General features: G+C 35.4%; 1 protein-coding gene across 4 annotated transcripts in view; it reads right to left on the minus strand.

The window, feature by feature from the left end:
* The window catches only part of LOC119641872 (protein dachsous), a 232796-nt gene extending 213876 nt beyond the window's left edge, over positions 1-18920 (minus strand). The window contains exon 1 of one of the 4 annotated variants that reach the window (XM_038040755.1): positions 18900-18920. The gene's annotated coding sequence lies outside the window, so the exon portion shown is untranslated. Of the gene's footprint in view, positions 1-2367; positions 2394-4024; positions 4107-17896; positions 18880-18899 lie in introns of those variants that run through there. The other 3 variants (XM_038040752.1, XM_038040753.1, XM_038040754.1) reach the window with 3 other exon arrangements.
* Positions 18921-20410: the final 1490 nt, after the last annotated feature.

The raw sequence follows: 20410 nt of genomic DNA on the forward strand, positions 1-20410 counted from the left end.
CTGTGGCTTCTCAAGTACGATTGGAGTGATAATAACTTTTTCTATCTTGTACATATCCTACGTTTCTGGTGCCACCCCCGTATATTGGCGCAATGCGCAGAAAAACGCTTCGGAGACTCTAGAAACTATGTACATTCTTAATCAGTATCGCATTTGAAATCAAACTGAGTATTATCGTCTGTCTGTGTAACACGCGCTAAACATTGCTTTAGTTGCACAAATGAACCTGTCGGCTCACAATTTAGCAGAAACACTGGAAGTCCTTGCATGCAAGTTTGTGTTGAAAGTGGGTTTAATTGGTTCAAGGACGAGACTGCAGTATAACGTAAACCGAGAATTTTTTTTTTTTCCAAAAGGGAAAAAATTGGTTTTTGGTCATTATCCACAAACTTAAGCAGATAAACACATAAAGTTTTAAACTTATACTCCGTATGCGACGCTATAGTGTCCACGCAGAAATAGAAAAACTTCCTCCATAACTATGCAAAACTTCGATTACTGTCAAACGCCGAATCCACCTCACTGTACTGTAAACATGGTAAACATTCTTCCGTTCGCAACGGGTCAGACTTCGTATACAAATTCGCAAAAGAATTTGAAAAGGTATAAATCGGTCAAAGGACAATCCTGGCAGTGCAACAAAAATGAGAAAATCTTTGTTTTCCGCATTGTTTGCTTATGACTTATAAACTATTGCAGACACAGGATAAAAATTTCCACTTTCATATTACAAGAAGGCCTCGTTCACTTAATATTATAGAGGACCGAATTTGCATTTTTTTATCAAAACGTCTGTAATGTCCTGAAAAAGAACTGAGAGATGTTTTAGTTAGTGTCAAAGTTTTTCCGTCTGTTTGCTCGTCCTCCGGTTCGTCTGTTTACCTATGTTTACGATAAACAAGCTCCTAGACGAATATTTAGGCCTCAAATTTAGCAAAATCATTAGAAGTTGTAACGTCCAAGTTCATATTGAAAGTGGGATAAATCGGCTAAAAAACATACGCATAGAAGAAGTAAGTAAAAATGTTTTCAAGAACAACGAAATGGATATTTTGCTCATTAATCGCAAACTGTAATAATAATTATTTACATACTCTATTTTACTTTGGTTATGGGTGACTATAATTTTCCTTCTTTTTAAATAACCAATTCAAAATATGCAAGTGCACAACATTTTATGATTCATGTTTTCCAATACGCAGCTTTGAATATCACGCTACTTTTAGTGAAAGAAATGTTTTCAAGCTGAGTTGAATTTCATGTGTTACTTTACTTGGAAAATCCTTGTATATCCTTTTAGGACATAGTCATTGGCTGCTATTGTCTACTTTGTTTTAGTAAAAGAATTTATTTCTTCGGCTTAAAAAAATTATAATAACAACGATACTAGGATATTGATAACAATTAATAAATTTCTAGCAACATCAATGATTGTGACCTGTCCCCCTGTATTGAGTTTATTTGGTTAAAAATTAATCTAAATAAATGTTTTCCCTACCATGTCCGTCCTTGTTGAAATAAGAGTGAACAGGTAAATATTAGTATTAGGTTTTTTTGAATATACCTAAAATATTACTCAATCGAAACGGGGAACTTGGGTGTTACAGATCGCACTCATAACCCCACAATATAAAAAATTTTTTTTGATGGAATCTGTGAACTACTTCACGAAAATTTCATTCCAAAAAACAGGAGTTTGGATCTAGACTAGGGATAGAGTATAAAAACTTTTCGCCTTTTTTTTCTTTACTTTGAAAAGTCCTACTCTGTTTCGCCATTGTTAATTAATGACCATCTTTATAAAATCTGTCAACAATACCAGCATGGTCTCTTATGGGAAGATCCACCTTGACTTCTTGTAGTCTATATCAGGTCCTCTCCGTGCATAAGCAAACCAATCATATTTATATTCATCTTTCTAACAAATCATGCAAATCATGCTTGCTTGTTTCAACTGATGTGCTCGACCAGTAGGACGTCCTTGAATTTAAATAATGTTAGAAATTGTCGCTTTCGTAGAAAGCAGTCCTCCCATTCTGTCACATTAATTAGTACAAACTCGAAAATATCTTTTAGTTTAGTTGGTAGTTAGAAGTTACTTTTATTTATTTGTGTATTGACGTTTATGTAATCTCGAAGCCACTAATTCCTATTATAACAGATTGGAGAGTTTAAACTTAGGTTCATCCTCTACCCTGATGTTTCTGTGAACAAGACTAAATATGTCCTTCCGTTCGTCAACAGATGGCTTTTGACCATCTGCCAAAGGATCTATATGTTTTTAAACATCTATATACTTCATTAGTAAGGCGACTTCTAGAGTACTCAGTTATTCTCTTGTCACCTAGTTGTAGTTATTATAGTCACCTTCTGGGATAATTTTTTAATATTTGGATTAGGCTGGAATTCTCGTTTACAGCTTCCACGATGTGATTTCAGATAAAAGCTGATCGATTTACCACATGTTGTAAGACGTCGTGATATCTTATCCGTTCTGCTTACGTCAAATTAGTAAAGAGGGATGTTTGTTCTCCAACTTTGCTTTGTTTCCCTACTCTGTGAAGATTCGAGGAACTATTAGTTTGGGGAAAAAGAAATCCATTATTTTTATATGAACTTCAGGACTTTATTTAACATGCTTCAGATTGTCCGATTTGTTGTATGATTTGTTGCCATTTTAAAGGTAACTTCAAAATGCCTCTCTCATAGAAGTCCTGGTCTCTTTTTGCAAAAAACTCTAGTAGTCGATTTTCACAATCCTCCCTAGATTCCAATTTTTTATCGTTAAAGAAATTGTGCAATGCAAGAAAAAGATGATAATCGCTTGGTGCCAAGTCCGGACTGTATGGTGGATGCATTAAAATTTCCCAACCAAGCTCCCGAAGTTTCTGGTGAATCACTGTAGATGTGTGTGGCCTAGCGTTGTCCTGGTGGAACACGACACCTCTCCTGTTGGCCAATTCTGGCCATTTCTGGTCAATCGCTATCTTCAAACGGTCCATTTGTTGACAGTAGAGATCAGAATTAAGCGTTTGGCCATATGGAAGCAAATCATAATAAATAATCCACTTCCAGTCCCACCAAATGCATAGCAAAACCTTCCTGGCCGTTTGAGGTACTTCACCGCTCTTGGACCACGATCGTTTTCGCACAGGGTTATCGTATGTGATCCATTTCTCATCTCCAGTCACCATCCGTTTAAGAAAAGGGCCTATCTCATTCCGTTTGGCCAAGGCTTCGCAGATGGAAATTCGATCCATCATGTTTTTTTCTGTTAATTGGTGTGGCACCCAAACATCGAGCTTCTTTTTGAATCCAGCTTTGTGTAAATGGTTTAAAACTGTTTTATGGTCAATTTTTACTCCTGGGCGATGTTACGACTGCTAACATGCCGGTCAACTTCGATCATTTCTCCGATTTTATCGACATTTTCGACGACCGGCCTACCTGTGCGAGGTACATCTTTAACATTAAAAATTCCTGAACGGAATCTACGAAACCAAAATTGCTCATAATTGGCTGTTACAGCGTCGGAACCATAAACACCATTCACAATTTTAGCCGCCTGGCTTGCATTTTCGCCTTTGTCAAAGAAAAACTGTAAAATGTACCGAATTTTCTCTTTGTTTACTTCCATTTTTAACACGCTGTAACTCACAACTGAATGCACCAAACAAAAAATAGCAAAAGAATTTTTTTTACTGCGAAATGTCACCTTTCCAACGAGCATAAATCTGAAATTGTTTGATCGATACTTTACGAGAAATCTATCAGTGCAGTCATCTACCGAAAAAATAATGGATTTCTTTTTCCCCAAACTAATATTTGCAAAAAATTTTTCACAATTACCAGTTTTATAATTTGTTTTGATTTGTTGAGTGCTTGTAGAACTATTGCTCTTAGCTTTGTGTAAATCTAAAGAAACAACTGTTCATACAAGAAAATCAATCACATCTCTTTTTCGATCTGACTGAATACCCTTAAAAAATGAATGAAATCTTCGGTCACACGTATAAAAACTTACCTGCTAGCTGGCAAGAGATACGACATACGAAACAACGACATAAGTACTGCGTCAGCAGCAAGAAAACAGTGACGATAAGAAAGATAGTAACAAACAATATTCTCATGGACCACGCACATTTGTATCTACTCGTAAAGTGAAAAAGGAAAAAGGTATGGAGCGATGTATATACTATACGTCTACGTACGTGTTAAAAAAATGTGTGTAGTGTGGATGCAAAACAAATAACTCATACAAAACGATCGCCACAGCTTTTTAACAAACGACAGATACGGAAATGCATTAATACAATACAGTAAAAAAAAGGCGTCGAAGACAGTTCGAAATGTATAGCAGCACAAATTTTTGCAACGATAACTGTACTACAAATGGTCCAAAAAATCCAAGCAAATCTGACTTAGTAGCCGCCACCGACTTGCATACTAAGTTTCAAGATGCGCTTAGAAGGTTCGAACTGAAAACTAAGCATAAATAAAACTGCATAGATATCGTCATCTTTCTATTGTCTTTTGGTGTGTATATAGTCCTACATATTCTAAAGAACCCGTTTCCAATACTTTCTTAATTCCCAAAAAATTCTGTGTTTCGTTTTTTACCAAGTGACTTAACGTTTTATACGAAAATCGGAAGAAAACAGTTTAAATGATTGATTATACATTATTTTTCATGTAGACACAAAAAAATTCTTTGAGGATTTTTTCTTGTATTCGAGCATTACCAAAAATCTCTGGGGATCGTCAATTAGTTTATGGTTGACTTAAAAGTAAGAACGTTGATATATAGTAATCTTATTAATATTAAATATTGGCAACAATTCTTTTTGTATGGTCGTCATAAAACAAAGGTTGTTTTTTACGTTTTCTTTTACCTTCTTTCTTTTACAAGAAGACGTTGTTTTAAAGAAAACAAAAGAGTGAATTATAACAAAGTATAACCAAAATCTTATCTACTTCGATAGTAACTGGGAATCTATTCAAATTATTTTCCCAAAATACCGTGAAACAGCCAAAATTGACATAACAAAATCTTTTGCGAAAACTCCAAGCTTCCAAGAAAGAATTTACCCGTTACCCTAATCCTGAAATATGCAACTATATTCTTAAAGCCGAGAATAAAATTCTCAACGCTATCAAAAAAGATCAATTTAGACATCGAATAAAACAGTCAATGGAACTTGCAAATCTGCGAATTCCAAAGCTTTTTAAAAACTTGTAAATAGAACATCATCAAAAACATTGCCTTTCTAAATTTGCTTAAGAATCGCACAACGGCCAAAAATGCCGCCATAAAAACTCCTTTTTTTTCAATCCTACGTATCCCAGTCTGAGAACTTTCACTTAATAAACATTCAAATGTTGTCAATAAGAAAAACCCTAAATAACCTTTTTTCTTAGAAAGCCTTTCATTTATTCATTGCTACCAAAAAATTCTTTTACTCGCAATACTAGAAAAATGGAGAATAATCAAAATTGTTTCCGTTCCAAAAAAAAACAACAAACACAATTACAATACAATAGAAAATTTTCGTATGATTGTATCGACATTATGTTAAATACTTTGTAGTTTAGCCAATTCGCCTCATATTCGCTTGTGGTTTCTCAATTTTTATCAACATGCATGACGATGGAGTATGATTTCCTTGAACCTGCCGCCATATAACTACCTTAGTCCGTTTCTTCTTAATCATTCCGCTGCTGAACTCCACAGTCTTGAAAAACCGAATACTTCCGTCTTTCAATATACTGATGACCTTTAAACAGTTTCTTTGAACCAATCTTTTAACAGGACAATTCGTAATCTTTCGAAAAAGCTTAACCTTATCTACGACAAGTGTCGTGAACTAAACCTCACCTTTAATATAAGTAAAGCGCATACAATCAGTTTTGGCAAGCGTTAAGAAACGCAAACTAACACGAACATCAATAGTGTTCGTATCACTAGAACGTTGTATTTGCTTGATAGAAATATTAATTGACCTCTAACTTTTCTTAACAAGTGCGGAAGTAGTTAAGAACTCCAGCAAGAATGTCAACTCCAGCAAAGTAGTGACAAATGCTTATGATGGGATATCTCCAAACAAATTCCTCTTACTCCGATTCTTACTCCGATCTCAAACAGAATGTGACGGACCAACAACCTGTAACTCGCCAAAATATATTGACAAAGCGATTCAAACTTTTCAAAACAAACACGTTCCCCGGTGCTTAGATCTTACAGCATCTACTCTAAATAATCTCCTTCACTTGTAATTTATACATTCAAAATATACAAAAGTGCAAAATGCGGACCCCTTCTCCTTGCTGCAAAAGAGGTAATGAAGACATTACGTACAAAACCTATAACATTCAATACGTCACTATACAATAACGTCACTTATTCAAAGCCCATTTTTACCTGGTACAACAGATTTATGAACGTTTGCAATAATATCGAGGTTAATAATACAAATATTGAAAGCTGAAAACTTCCTCTTTAATATATTTTCCGCGATGGTCTACAGTAAAAATAATCTAACTCTATTGATAGCGTACACCATATGTTCTGAAAAAATCAATACATATTGTTACGGAAATCCCAAATCTAGTTCATTCCAGCTAGCTCAGTTTCCTTAAAGAGAAAAGAAACCAAATGCACATTCGCGTGGCATCATGCAGCTGCAGGCCGATAGCAGCAGACAGCAGACAGGTAAAAACCAAGTGCACTTTCGCAGGCGTGTCATGCAGCTGCAGGCCGATGAAAACGATTAGCGGAAAAGCAGGCAGGTAAAAACCAAGTGCACAGTCGCAGGCGTGCCATATAGCTGTAGGCCGATGAAAACGGTTACCAGAAAATCAGATTAACGTATTAAAAATGAAGTCATAAAATTGGGTGTTAGTAATATGAAGGTAAAAATGTATATAAATAGAATATTTGTGAAAGGCAGTTCAGTAGAAAACGAATATTTAAGTTAAGCAATCGAAAGTATTGCCAAAAATAAATTGTAAACAACCCTACATTTAAAGATTTATAATGGTAAATATGAGAACTTTGAAGTGTATTTCTCTTGAACAAAATATCCGCGATCCAGTGAAACGGACGGTATTTGAGAAAAAGCGAATTTCATAACAACTGGTGAGATCGTGCAAAGAGAAATGGTACAATTAGAAGAACTCAATCAGGAGCTGGGAAAAAGCAATCTTTGTACAATCGGTAGAAAAGCTGAATTCAAACAAAGACTGGTCGAACATCTAAAAAGAAAGGTAGAGGACCTGTCCGTATGTGAATTCGAATATAATACTGTGGCAAGGGAGGAAACCGACAACTTGGGTGGAACACAAAATACAGTTACAGCAGGGGAAAAACACAGCGAAGAAAAAGGCGAAGATAGTGCCATTATATCAAACGTTATGCAGTTTTAACAACAAATGCAACAAATAGAATCAAAAATTGACGAGAAAATTCAGGAAAATGAACACATCCTGCGAACACATATAGACGAAACGTCCCAGAAATTCGAAGGCAAAGTTAATTTGCTGCAAGAAAAAATTGATAATGCGATAGGTCAGTTGGATGCGAGATTGAGTGCCCAGGAAGAAGATGCAGATGCCGTGAAAAGTGAAATGAAAGCCTTAAAAAAAGAAGTGCCTAAGCTACAAACTAATGACGTAACCACCAGCACTATAAAAGTAAAACCACCCCTATTTGACGGCGGCACTAATTTCAGCGCATTGAAGCTACAATTTGCTGTCGTTGCAACAAAAAATATGTGGGATGATGAAGACAAAGCAGCCGCCTTAACAACTTCCTTGAGAGGAGCAGCAGCGGAAATTGTCCAGATAATCCCGGAAGGAAAAAGAACGGAATTCGCTGCAATTGTGGATGCACTGGAAAAAAAATATGGTAGCAAACATGTGTAAGAGGTAAGCCATCAAGAGTTGTCTTCGCGCTGCCAGAAGCTGAACGAGAAGATCCAAGATTACGCTACCAAAATTGAACGATTGGCCAATCTCGCGTATATCGGTGTTGGCGACGATGTGCTGGAAAGATTAAAAATCGATGCCTTTGCTAAAGGACTACGCCACGCAGTCCTTAAAAGAGCTCTATGGACTTCACCGAAAACGACGTTTATGGAAACGCTTGGCTTTGCGCTCACACAAAAAGCAGCTACTGTGCTGTGGACACCAAGCATGAAGGTGAGACGGACCGAACTAACCAGCGGGAAAGATGTCAACAAGAATTCAAGTAAAGGACGAAGTTCGCAGTTTCCTAGGACTACGCACATACTGGCGCAGAATCGTCCCCAGGTTTGTCACGTTTGCTAGTGAACTGCATGACCTTACGAAGCAAAATCGACCCTTCGTAAGGGGGGAGTCTGAAGAGCACGCGTTTACGCAATTGAAAGAGTTGTTATGCACCCATTTTAGCTTATCCAGTACCAGGAGAAAAATTTATATTGGGTACTGATTCAAGCGCACAAGGCTTCAGCAGCGTTCTCTCCCAGCAAATTGACGTTAACGAATGGTCATAGCATATTACAGCAAACGCCTACCTAAATACGAGAGGAATCATTGTGTCACGCGACGAGAATTGCTGGCAGTAACGCAATCTGTGAAGCACTTCCACAAATATCTGTATGGGCAACAATTCCACCTAAGGACAGATCATGCAGCTCAATTTCCCACCAGAGCGGCAAATCGCATGACAATGTTGATGCTATGTCCAGACGACCATGCGCCCGCACTGCAAACACTGCGTAAAGAACGAGCATAAAGGAGGTGTCGTCATCTGCCGGACAATTGTGGAGCCCAACGGAGGTTTTTCGAAGGAAGACATGCGCAGTGCTCAATTGACCGACGAAGGTTTAAACGCAATAGTAAAGGCCACAGAAAAGGAAGAGCGTCCTACCTGGGAAGAGATTTCAAGAGAAAGTCCGCTTACGAAGGCGTATTTGGCTCAGTGGTAAAGCCTCATCGTTGAAGACGGATAGGCATATGGCATAGTGAGAATGCTTCTTGGGGGAAGAGATTACTGGTGGGCCGACAAGCGAGAACTCGGGAGATTATAAGGGAGTACCACAACGGACCAAGCGGAGGGCATCTTGGCATCACAAAAACCGTGGAAAAGATCAAGAAAATTTTTTATTGGGTAGGCATCAAGGATTCCGTAGCTGCTGGGATTCGCAACTGAAATTCAACTAATGTAAATTAGCAATTTAAATGATTCTTACAAATAAATTTTATGGTAAGTATTATTAATAACAATTCAAACTATTTAAAGAAAAGTAGAGAAAAAATAGGAAAATAAAGAAAACAGAATTCATGTATAAATAAGCACAAAAAAAAGGATATACACCTCTAACGCAGAGGCACCCCCACGGCAGGCGCAAATCTTTGTTAGAGGTTAACCCCCAAGCCTTTGCAAACATTTAAAAGCAATAATTTTGAAAAAATTTACTTCAATTTTCCAATCCCATGAAGATGCCGAGACTAAAAGGTAATCTAGGTACGACATAGACAAAGCGAGCACATTTACGAAAGTTTATTCGATAGCTTTTAATAAACCCGATATTGAAATGAAACTGCAGACATCATTTGTATTTTTGCAGAGGACGCTAAGAGGATTGAAAAGCACGTTATTATATTTAATTAACTAAGTTTTAAGAAAGTAAAGTTTCTAGAAAAACGATAGGAATATTAAAGTTTATCTCTCTAAGTAATGTCAGCAAATCGATAGTGTCATTTATTAGCTTAATTAAGCAGGAAACACCAACGATAAATCTACGTTTTCAAGGGATTTCGTAATAAGGCAAAGACACAAGCAGGTCGTAATCTAAATTTCTAAGAAGAGAGGGTGGAATCGCTTTTACACGCGTTCTACTGAGTTTACATAGCGTCTATAGGAGGGGGCCACACAACAGACGCATATAAGTATTGGTCCCACTAAGCTCATGTATAGCTTATAAGCTAACCGTGACCTAGCCTTATTTAGATGAAGGTGCAATTTAGCGAATCCTATGGTCGAATAAAACCCCTAAGTCTATGAACGAAATACAATTTCAATTTTTTTTGAATTAATGAAGTATTCAGCAGTGAATAGAGCCTTCCTTGATAATGAACGTTTTTCACATTTTTTTAAAAATTTTATTTTACAAAATTTAGAGAGCATCATGCACCCAAGTTATCTGAGTTAGATTGAAGGAAATGCGACTGGGCTTCCAAGGAATAAAAAAAAAACAGTTTTATGCCGCCAGCGTACATTAAGCTATGGGTGGACTTAAGCACCTAAATTGCTAAATTGCAGAACCTTAAACGATCTATTATATCCATATCGCTAAGTATAAAGGGAAGTCAGGGGCGTACAGTTTAAAAGTCAATAATTTATAGGTAACTAAGCCAAACGCAAAGCTTAGTCAATTGGCGATGTCTCCGTAGTTCTAGACCGAATGTCTGCTTTCAGCTTTGTGGATTAAGGAAACGACTCTACTGCTCTACTACAAAGGAAAAACGTCTGTTTTCAAAGAAAAATTAAAAATTTTTGGGATAGCAGCACATAATTCCTCAGAGCATGACTTGAGTATCCATGATGAAATGCCATCGGGCCCAGTTGAACGATTATATTTACGTGACCTTAATTCTTGTAATACGTCTCTATTTGACTAAATACGGAATCGTGATCGAGTTTGTGATTTGATATGGGTAATTGCCATCTAAATCGCAACCAGCGGCGAAGAAATTTCGACGAAAGTGTTCAATAAAGAGATTCGATGTTTTAATAACACCAGGTTTTTCAGGGCTATTAAGAGAGCTGGCAAAGGAATGTATGAATAGGCTTCTTCTGTAGTTAAAAATTTTTAAAAGTATTTAGGATTCCTAAGAAGAGCGCGAGAATTTTACCCTACGTAGTTGATTTCAATACCTTTGATAGTTGAGGTAATTGAATCCATGTCTCACGAAGAAACATGAAATGTTTGCAGTGCAATATTAGCTTTATTAAAAACATATTTAATATTTGAACAAGAAGGTTTTAACATGTTAGTGTTATTCAAAAGGCCATCCTGCATGCAATGAAAGGACAACAAAATTAGTGGATATACTGGATATTGGACCCTCAAGCAAACTAAAAATGGACACAGATTTACAGCTATGCCTGGAAAATTAACAACACAAAGATCTAGCATTACAATTAGAAGTATGGTTGCACTGAAGTAAGTTTCTGTCAACTAATTAATTGAAAAATGCACTAAGTCTTTCAAATATTAGATTGGGGACCATACAGGCAACAGAAGACTACGAACGCATCACTAGGTTTCGGCCATACCAAAAAAATGGCACAATGTTTCTTACAGGCGGAAATATCATCCCTCGCATGTTTCTTTTAATGGATCTGATTCCTCGGATGATTTTAAAATCTCAAATATCTTTGCTGAATACTTCCGACAAATCTTTTCGACTGCTAATTATGATTTATCAGAAAACTACCCATATCCGATAACTAACTTGGTTTCAATTTTTAATTTGTTTATATCTGAAAATGACCTTTTTAAAGTGTTGAGCTCTATAAAATATAATTGTGAACCTGAACCTGATAGAATTCCATCATGTGTATTTAAATCTTGCGCTGTCGAGTTATGTGGTATTATCTCAAAGATTTTTAACCAGTCCTTGAATTTAGGTGTTTTTCCCTTTGTGTTAAACGAGCAGTTTCCTTATTACTAGTCACAAAAGTGGAAGTAGACAATTTGTTGAATACTACAGAGACATAGCGAAGTTGAGTGTCTTGCCTAAGCTGTTCGAGCGAATTGTGACTCAGCATTTGCCGTTTGCCATTAATTCGTATATTTCTCCACACCAGCATGGCTTTCGAAAAAGAAAATCTACTACCACGAATCTCTAGGAATTTACCTGTCATGTTTTGACGGCTTGTTCTAGTGGCTCTCGCACAGATGTTATGTAGACTGATTTAAGCAAAGCGTTTGAAATGGTTAACCGTAACTTGCTTATCATTAAACTCTAGGCCTCTGGTTTCTCTTTCTATTTAGTGAAATGGATAAGCTCTTATCTGCACAATAGATCATTCAGGATTTGATTTAACTTCATCACCTCTGATGAATTCCCCGTGGCGTGTGGCGTACTTCAAGACAACCGCTTACGTCCCATTTTATTTAGTTTATATATTAATGATCTCCCATCGGTGATTAATTCCAGCCAGATCTTAATGTTTGCTGATGATGTGAAACTGTCTTCTTTCTTCTCCGTAGAATCGCAATCACATCAGCTTCAAAGTGACTTGAATAATTTGGTTGCATGGTGCTCAAAGAAACTTCTGACACAAAATCTAAATAAATGTAAGAAGCTTTCTTTCTCAAGAAGAACGTCATTCATTATTCGGTATTTCACAAGTTGGAGGACGTGGATTTCTTCACAGATTTCGGCGTTCTATTTGACCATATGTTACGTTTTAACTTACATATTGAGCACTCGTTAAGCAAAGCTAGATCCGCGCTTGGTTTTATAAAACGGTGGTCCAAAGAGCTTGATAATCCTTACATTAAGAAAAGGCTGTACATGTGTTTGGTTAAACCTATACTCGAGTAGGCCTCTGTTGTGTGGTTTCCTTCATCTACGTGCTACGTAGATTCGATTGAATCTGTTCAAAAGCAATTCTTGCTGTTTGCCCTTAGAAATTTCGGTTGCAGTCCGATTGACTTTCTTCCCCCTTACGAAAATAGGTTGCTTCTGTTGTCCTTAACGTCTCTTGAGAATCTCTTGAGATAATTTTTTCTTGGCGTTTCCTTTTTAATCAAAGAAATAAATGGTACAATTGATTCGCCCGCATTACTTGGTGAAATAAGCTTTAATGTCCCTAACCACTTTTCTAGGCACTTTATCTTGATTAAGGTTAGTCAATGCAAATATAATTACGAACTGTTTAACCCGCTCAGAGTTGTTTGCAAGAACCTAAATGACGTCTGTCACTTATTCTAATTGTCGGACTCTTTAAAGTCCATTAAAGCAACATTGCTTAATACGCGCGATTTACCCATCGTACTTAAACTAACTGTTAACCTTAATAAATCATTATGATTCGAAAATTAATTGTTGTTAACTATTATCGGTTACCAAGCTTATGCATGTTTGCGATGGCTTAGGGGTTCATTCTTAATTTGGCCTTGTACTGGTTGTGGGTGTGGCTCTTTGCTAGTTGTGTGCATGATTTTTTTTTCTTTCCTTCTTGTTTGTTTTATTGCGCTTATACTAGGTTTTAATATTAATTAATGTAATATTTACTTTAAGAGTCATTTGAACTCAACTGTTAATTTGGCTTAGTTGAGTTTCATGTATAAGTAAATAAAGTAAATAAATGAGTAAATGAATAAATAAATAAATATTCTTCTTTGGACTAGTGTAGGAACAAGTTATATATAAACGTTTATTACCAACGTTCACACAAACGACAATAAATTCGAAGCCGAGAGTAGTTGGGAATTCAAACAAATATGGCAATTAAAACAATACCACCAGTGTTATCTGATTGATCTTTTCTTAAGCCAAGTTTCAGTAAAAGCGAAAAAGAAAAACTCATTGCTCACTGGATTTAAGTAGGTAGACCGAATCATGAATTGTAACCTTAAAAATTTTGGTAAATGAGAGTTTCTGGGACTGAGAAAACACGCAGTTCCTTGCAGGTGGGTGGACTATGCAATTAGTGTTGCGAAGCCTATTTCGCGAGCAAATTCCTTTATTAAGGATTCTAGTGGACCCAAAAATTAATTTTTTCAAAGTATTCGTATTTTCCTTTGGAACTAAAATCTTAAAGAAGAGATAGTTAGAGATGGAGACAATTTAAAAATGCTGATTTAGATTAATAGACATGGCTTTCACAACCCCATAACTTTTTATCCTACCACTTGAGGTGTCTGATACCAGTCTTGACACAGATATGGCTTTTCATGGCGGAACTGCTGTGAAGAGGAAAACATCCAGGTTAGAAAGATTAATATACGAAGCATTAAAAATCAAGCTTGAGAATTTTGAGATGGGGAAAAATAGAAGGAGGGACTCTGCTTGATTTTGCAACTTGGATGCTTGCAGCTACACGAGCAGGGAAGAGGGTACGATTTAGTATTTTTGTTTATATTTATCTGACGCTTGGGTTGAATACGACTATTACAATAAAACGAGGAGGGCTGCTGGAATTAGTTATCTTATCAGCTAAGTTTGTGATAAGATCGATATTGATGTTATATGAAGGCAAGCCTTAAGCACTTCGAAGTTGACGATGACAGGTCCGTAAGTACCATCGTTGCGGAAGTGACGGATCGCACGCTACACTACAAGCGGGCCTTTTATACGTTGGAGAAGAAGATGAGTGTTTTAAGTAGCAACAATCATCAAACATCGTGTTAAATTTCTCCGCACAATGCCACGAGTTGTTTACTTATTTCAGAAAAACCATTCTTTGTCTACATAAAAAGTTTATAGAAGTGTATGTTCTGCTTTCTACACTTCACACTCCTTTTGATGAATACAAGTCTGCAGTACGACCAATTATATCTACACATTTGGCATGACAGCCAGGTTCACGAATCCAACAACTAATGAAGAGATCAGAGTCAGGATCTGTTTTGTTTCAACACTGTGGAAATAAACAATCCATGTTGAAAGGTAACAGACGAGATAGAACTTGTAAAGAGAAAAAAACAAAAAATTCTATCAAGTATTAACAATGTTGTCTTTGCACGATTACAAACGCAGTAAACAAAGAGAAAGCAGTAAGCGACACAAACCAACGATGATGTTTGAAAAGCAACATTGCGCAAAGAGCACGAAAGACACTCTTTGACGAGAGCGACATGAGTCAATATATATAACAATTTCATAATTTTTGAGGATTTAAAACCGTTTAAAACAATAAAATAAAAAAGAATTACAAGAAATACAAAAAAATTACAAAGTTTCCAAGTAATAAAACATGAACACAGCGCGCGCGCAGAGTTGCCAGCTTTGACTTGCTTTACAAATGTGTATGCCGAAATTAAAAGATAATCGCATACTACCTTGCATGAAAAAATGCAAACCTTTCTCTTCTCCGCCTAGCGTTATTCTAAAATGTGGCCATAAAATATTGTTAAATACGGAACGTATGTATATTCTACTTAGATCATTTCTTTTTTTAAGCGTACTCTTAAGGATTCGTCGTAAAATCTGTTGAGATAACTTCCATAGATAAAAGAAAAATCTTAAAAATGAGTATGATTTTGTTTTCCCCTCTTTGCGTTTTAGATGTCTTGCTCTATGATAACTGTTTTGCTGCTGTGTAAAATATTTTAGTTTCTTGATAACTGTACTAAATTTGCCAAATGTTTGCAAGGGGGAGAAATACATAAATTAAACGGATTCTGATCTGCGTTAATTGCAAAGTTTACTTAGCCATTTGTTTAAGTTGAAGCATTGATTCCAAGCTCAAGAAAAACCTATGTGTTAAAGATTTTATCACCTTAACAACTTACTAGAAATCGAAGTCCACCAGACCGTTTCACTTACACTTAAAAACAAAAATATAGGGAAACAACATGGATATGTAAATACCGCTTGTGGCTTTTACAATTATTCACAGAGATGCTGCTAATACGAGAGAATTGTAACGGGTAATGAAAAATGGATCTAACACAAAAAAGGGCTATGCAATAGATTATGGTCAACACGGCAAGCTATCTCAAACAATGCCATAACCAGATATTCACGAAAAGAAGATTTTGCTGTAAGTTTGGTGGGATTAGAAAGGACTTGTGTATTGTGAGCTTCGGTCGCGTAATAAAACATTTAATTCTGAAGTACACCGTGAGCAACTAACCAAATTAAATGAAGCCTTGCAGTAGAAACGTTCAGGATTGGTCAACCGAAATAATATTGTCTTTTATCACGACAATACAAGACCTCATACAGCTTTCTTCACAGGGCAAAAATTGGAGTTTGGCTGTGATATATTGCATCATACAGTCCTGATATTGTGCAGTCAGATTAGCATCTCCAGCATTCTCTTCAAAATTCTTTAGTGTAAATTCTTATATAGAAAATTTTTTTAATGCAAAATATAAGAAATTTTATGAGTAGGGATAACAAAATTGGCTATTTTTTATGGAATAAGATATATAACTTAAAAAGTTTTATTTCTTGTAAATTTATTTTAATTCATAGTGAAAAACAGGCAGAAAGTTCTGAACTACGTAATAAAAGTGATGTTATGGCGATTACTTTTGTCTAATATAAACATTAATCCAGTAAATTACAATTGAATTGCTTGTGAACCTATATTCTGTAAAACTTACAAATACTTAAGTATTTATTAAATATTAAGTGACTAGCAGCTAAGACTAAAATGTAAATGTTAGAGTATATGTACACTGTACAGACCTTGACAAACCAGTGACTAATGCAGCTTGTAAAAATTTGAAGCCTATGTCTTTTCTTTGTAATCCTAGCAGATTTCTTAAGACCAATAAGGAACTGAAGCAGCTGAAACACATCTCTTAAAGTCATTTTACACGGTTTTAAGAAACTTCATTTTCTAAATGCAGTAATCATCTACATAATCAAAGGTCCTAATGCAAAAAGTGCAACAAGTAGTCAATTGTTCCGCTTCTTTTGAGCTACCCTAGCAATAGGTTAGTGGGTTTTAAAAGCAAAATTTTACCATCAGCCATTGGTCTAATAAAATAAATTCCATCGTATTTTGAACTACTTCCCGCTTAAGTTCAAATTATTTATGTTTCAGTAAAAAAAGCGAAATATCCATTTGAACAATTAAATTATTCATTAATATATTTCATTTTTAGCCCGCGAACCCACCATACCGAACACTTTGTCTGCTCCTACATCATTAATTTACACTTCGTATCCGTTTATCTCATTAATTTGCTTACGCCTTTGAAAAAATTAAAGCATCTGCACATAATAAAATTTGACTAATGCAAGCAAACTTAAATCCTGAAAGATTCCACAAAAGCTGGGTTTTGATACTACTTCTCATTCAGCTTCGTATTCAACAATTCACTTTTTCGTCAATGACATGACACATTGCGTTGTCGAACGCATAGGCATTCAATTTTTTTAATGTACCAAAAATAAAGTTAATCAATATCACGCGATGGCGCCTGACTTATACAATAACGCACTAGTCTCTTTCGTTGAAAAATGCAAGTATCGTATCAAAAAATGGTTGGAGCAATTTAAGAAACTCTCGGAGAGAGTAAACTTTACATGGCACCAGTAAATTACTATCACTTCGTCTAATTTTGGCTAATTATGTATGTAATAGTCATTATGTGTTTGTAGTAGGAAATAATTTATGAATGACTTTAAATTTTGTCAACAGGATTGAGTCCATCGAGCTTGGTGTTGTCTACTAGCAATAGATTGCCCAATCCTCAAGGAACCTAACAGAAACGTTTATTGATATTGGCGTCGCCTACGTTTGTGATACTAATTTGGTCTTTGCCTACCAAACTTGTAACTTGTAAAAGTAAAAAGTTGGTTATAACAAATGTAAATGATGAGATAGGTCGAACAATAAAAATGTGTGTCATACCGTGGTAAAAGCCATCTGCCTTCAGCAAAGACATATTTAAAATATTTATAAGCCTTCTCCGTGCAGGAGGATATCAGTATATATGGATAAATCAAAGAAAATACCTTGGCATCCGACATTTAAAATAGTAAGTGATCGAATTTCAAATAATTGTCATTTTGGTAAATGACTCAGCCTACATTTGCTCAAATGAAAATAAAGTAGTTGAAGATGTTAACTCATTTTAAAGGAAGTAATTATATGCATACGAAGGATTAATTTTTAAACTTTTTTATTTTACTAATTTTCAATCAAAGCACAGTTTACCTATTATGTTATGAAGTATGTGTACATATCCAGAGGCGACCTTACTATTTAGAGACTTTTTACTTTTCAGTTGGACGCAATTCTAGAATAACGTTTTCTTACGATATATAATCGACGGCAAGAAAACAAAAACTGCTGGAAAAAGAGAATTTGCTGCCAACCAAAGAGACGTGTTATGTTGTGCGCAATGTTATTTTATTTTATTCGGTTGGTTTTTTTTACGTGTGCCTATATATACTTCTATAAATCTACGTACGCAGGCATATGTATTTATATTTTTGTATCCATTTGCTTATATATGTATATGTTTATGTGTGCGCGCTTGCGTGTGTGTGCTCATGTACGCATGTGTGTGTTTGTGTACCCGTGCATGTGCATAGCTATGTATGAACAACATTAAGAACCCGTTTAACTTGTTCAAAAATATTTCTTTTCGCCTTTTTTTATTTGTTTTTATACACACACTCAAATGTATTACGATTTTCTTAGTTAATTTGCTGCAGTGTTCGTTGGTATACTATCGGTAGATAAGTATACATTAAGTCCATGCACACTTCTTGCATTTTCGTAAAAAATTATGAAAAATTTTTTATACACGCTTTCTTCATATTAATTGCAACAAGATCTAAAACTAATCGCGGATCTCTGATTAATTAATTTTCGGTAGTTTCCTTTTTGTATAAAGTCTTTTATATAATGCTCACTGTATATATTATTAATCTTCATTTATTTTTTGTTATATCGAATATATTCTTTTTTTCACCTGCTATTGAAACACTTCACAAATGCCACACTTCTGTAATTATTTGGTATTTTCATTATTTCCATCCTATTAACGACACTTTTCTTAAAAAATTTTCAAATTTTCTTTACTCGCCTTATTCACTTTCTCAATGCGTTTGAACTCTATTCGCTTTTTTTTACTTATTCTTTGAAATATTTTTTATTTGCCTTCCTTTCAATTTCTACTTCGGTGAAGAGAATTTCTTACTAGCCCACTTACCGACCGCTCTTTATAGCATTGTAACGTAAGTACACGAAGAACTGAAGATTGATTTTTCAAATGAGCATACTAAGCCTGGTCAAATGCTTCGAGCTGCTGGTTGCCTGCACACAAAAGTGGTGACAATCGGATTTAATGAATAGCCCCCTCACTCTTTTAAGTAGTGGAAAAGAGTTTACAAAGAAGAAATTCACCTCACATCTTTTTCTGATACTTAAAGATCATGGTCTATTTAGTTTTTTAATTTTACATGTAAATAACCTGTTAGGATCACAATATTATGAGCACAAGAGAGAAAGGGTGAGCAAAAAAAAAAGGGGGAAAAATAGAGAAGACAAACATAGCAGATGTTGCCAACCAATTGGTTTTGGCCAAGAGAAGACTGTTGCATTTCGAGCTTAATTAAATGAATTAATGATTAAAGATTTAAATTCATTTGTAAGACGGTGAGATGGTCGACGATTTCGGATCGATCTTCTTTTTAAGCTGAAGAAGCCTATCACATAAGCAGCCAAATTGGCTATCTATGACTTTCAACGCAGAAGATGCTCTAATAGAAGACAAAAAGGAGAGTTTGAAGAAGAATCTGAAATTATATAACGCTTTAAAAACCTTATTAGTAAAGAAATGGGCATTTTATTTTGAACATATTAATGAAATCTTTTTATAACGCATTAGTTTATGTTCGATGTTACTGTTATTATGTGTACATTTCAATCTTGAAAGCAAAGTTTAACAAGGATCTACTATTTTGCAGACACAAAATCACGGAAGTATTAGAAAGTTCTTCCTTCGGATTGGGAATCTATTGAAACATATAAGAATTAAAATAAGAAGATTTGGGAGTAAATTGTTTCAACTCGCGTAAGTGCCAATGAAGTAATGCTCAAATTGGCCACATCAGCCAGTTAAATGAAAGAGAATTTGAAAAATTGTTGATATTTAACAAAAGAGAAAACGACGCAAAACGCTATATATTAGGCGAAGATCTGCAGCTGCTGTACGATGCCCTATGCAATACACATGTATACCAATCGAAATTTGAAAAAATTTTATGTACGATCTTATTAGTTATTAGACTTGGTGTTGAAAAGCGCATAATAATAAGTTCGATTTACTTATGAAAGTCATAAACATTCGCAGGAAGCCTATGTATCGCAGATGTTGAGCTCGCTAATTTCTGCGCGTTCTCTTTAACTTTTAAACCAGTCAAAACAAAAGTATTTGTAAAGCAAGACTTTATTCACCACACTTATTTCATATGCGTTACACATATAATTAAAGCTCCGCAAAAGATGCTTGCTGATTGTTTACTTTATGCCTTTACTATCTTAGCTTGATACTCCCCTCTCTTAATTGTGTTGTCGATATTTGTTGCTTTGAAAGTGATGAAGATACATACAAGACAAAACAATACAATTGCCATAAAAAAGCCAACTACGCTCCAACAAGCTGTACGCAGTTTTAGTCCAAGCCGCTATATAAAAAAGCAGTGCAATAACATATAGAAA

Source organism: Glossina fuscipes, unplaced genomic scaffold, assembly GCF_014805625.2.
Source record: "Glossina fuscipes isolate IAEA_lab_2018 unplaced genomic scaffold, Yale_Gfus_2 183, whole genome shotgun sequence".
Classification (NCBI taxonomy): Eukaryota; Metazoa; Arthropoda; class Insecta; order Diptera; family Glossinidae; genus Glossina; species Glossina fuscipes.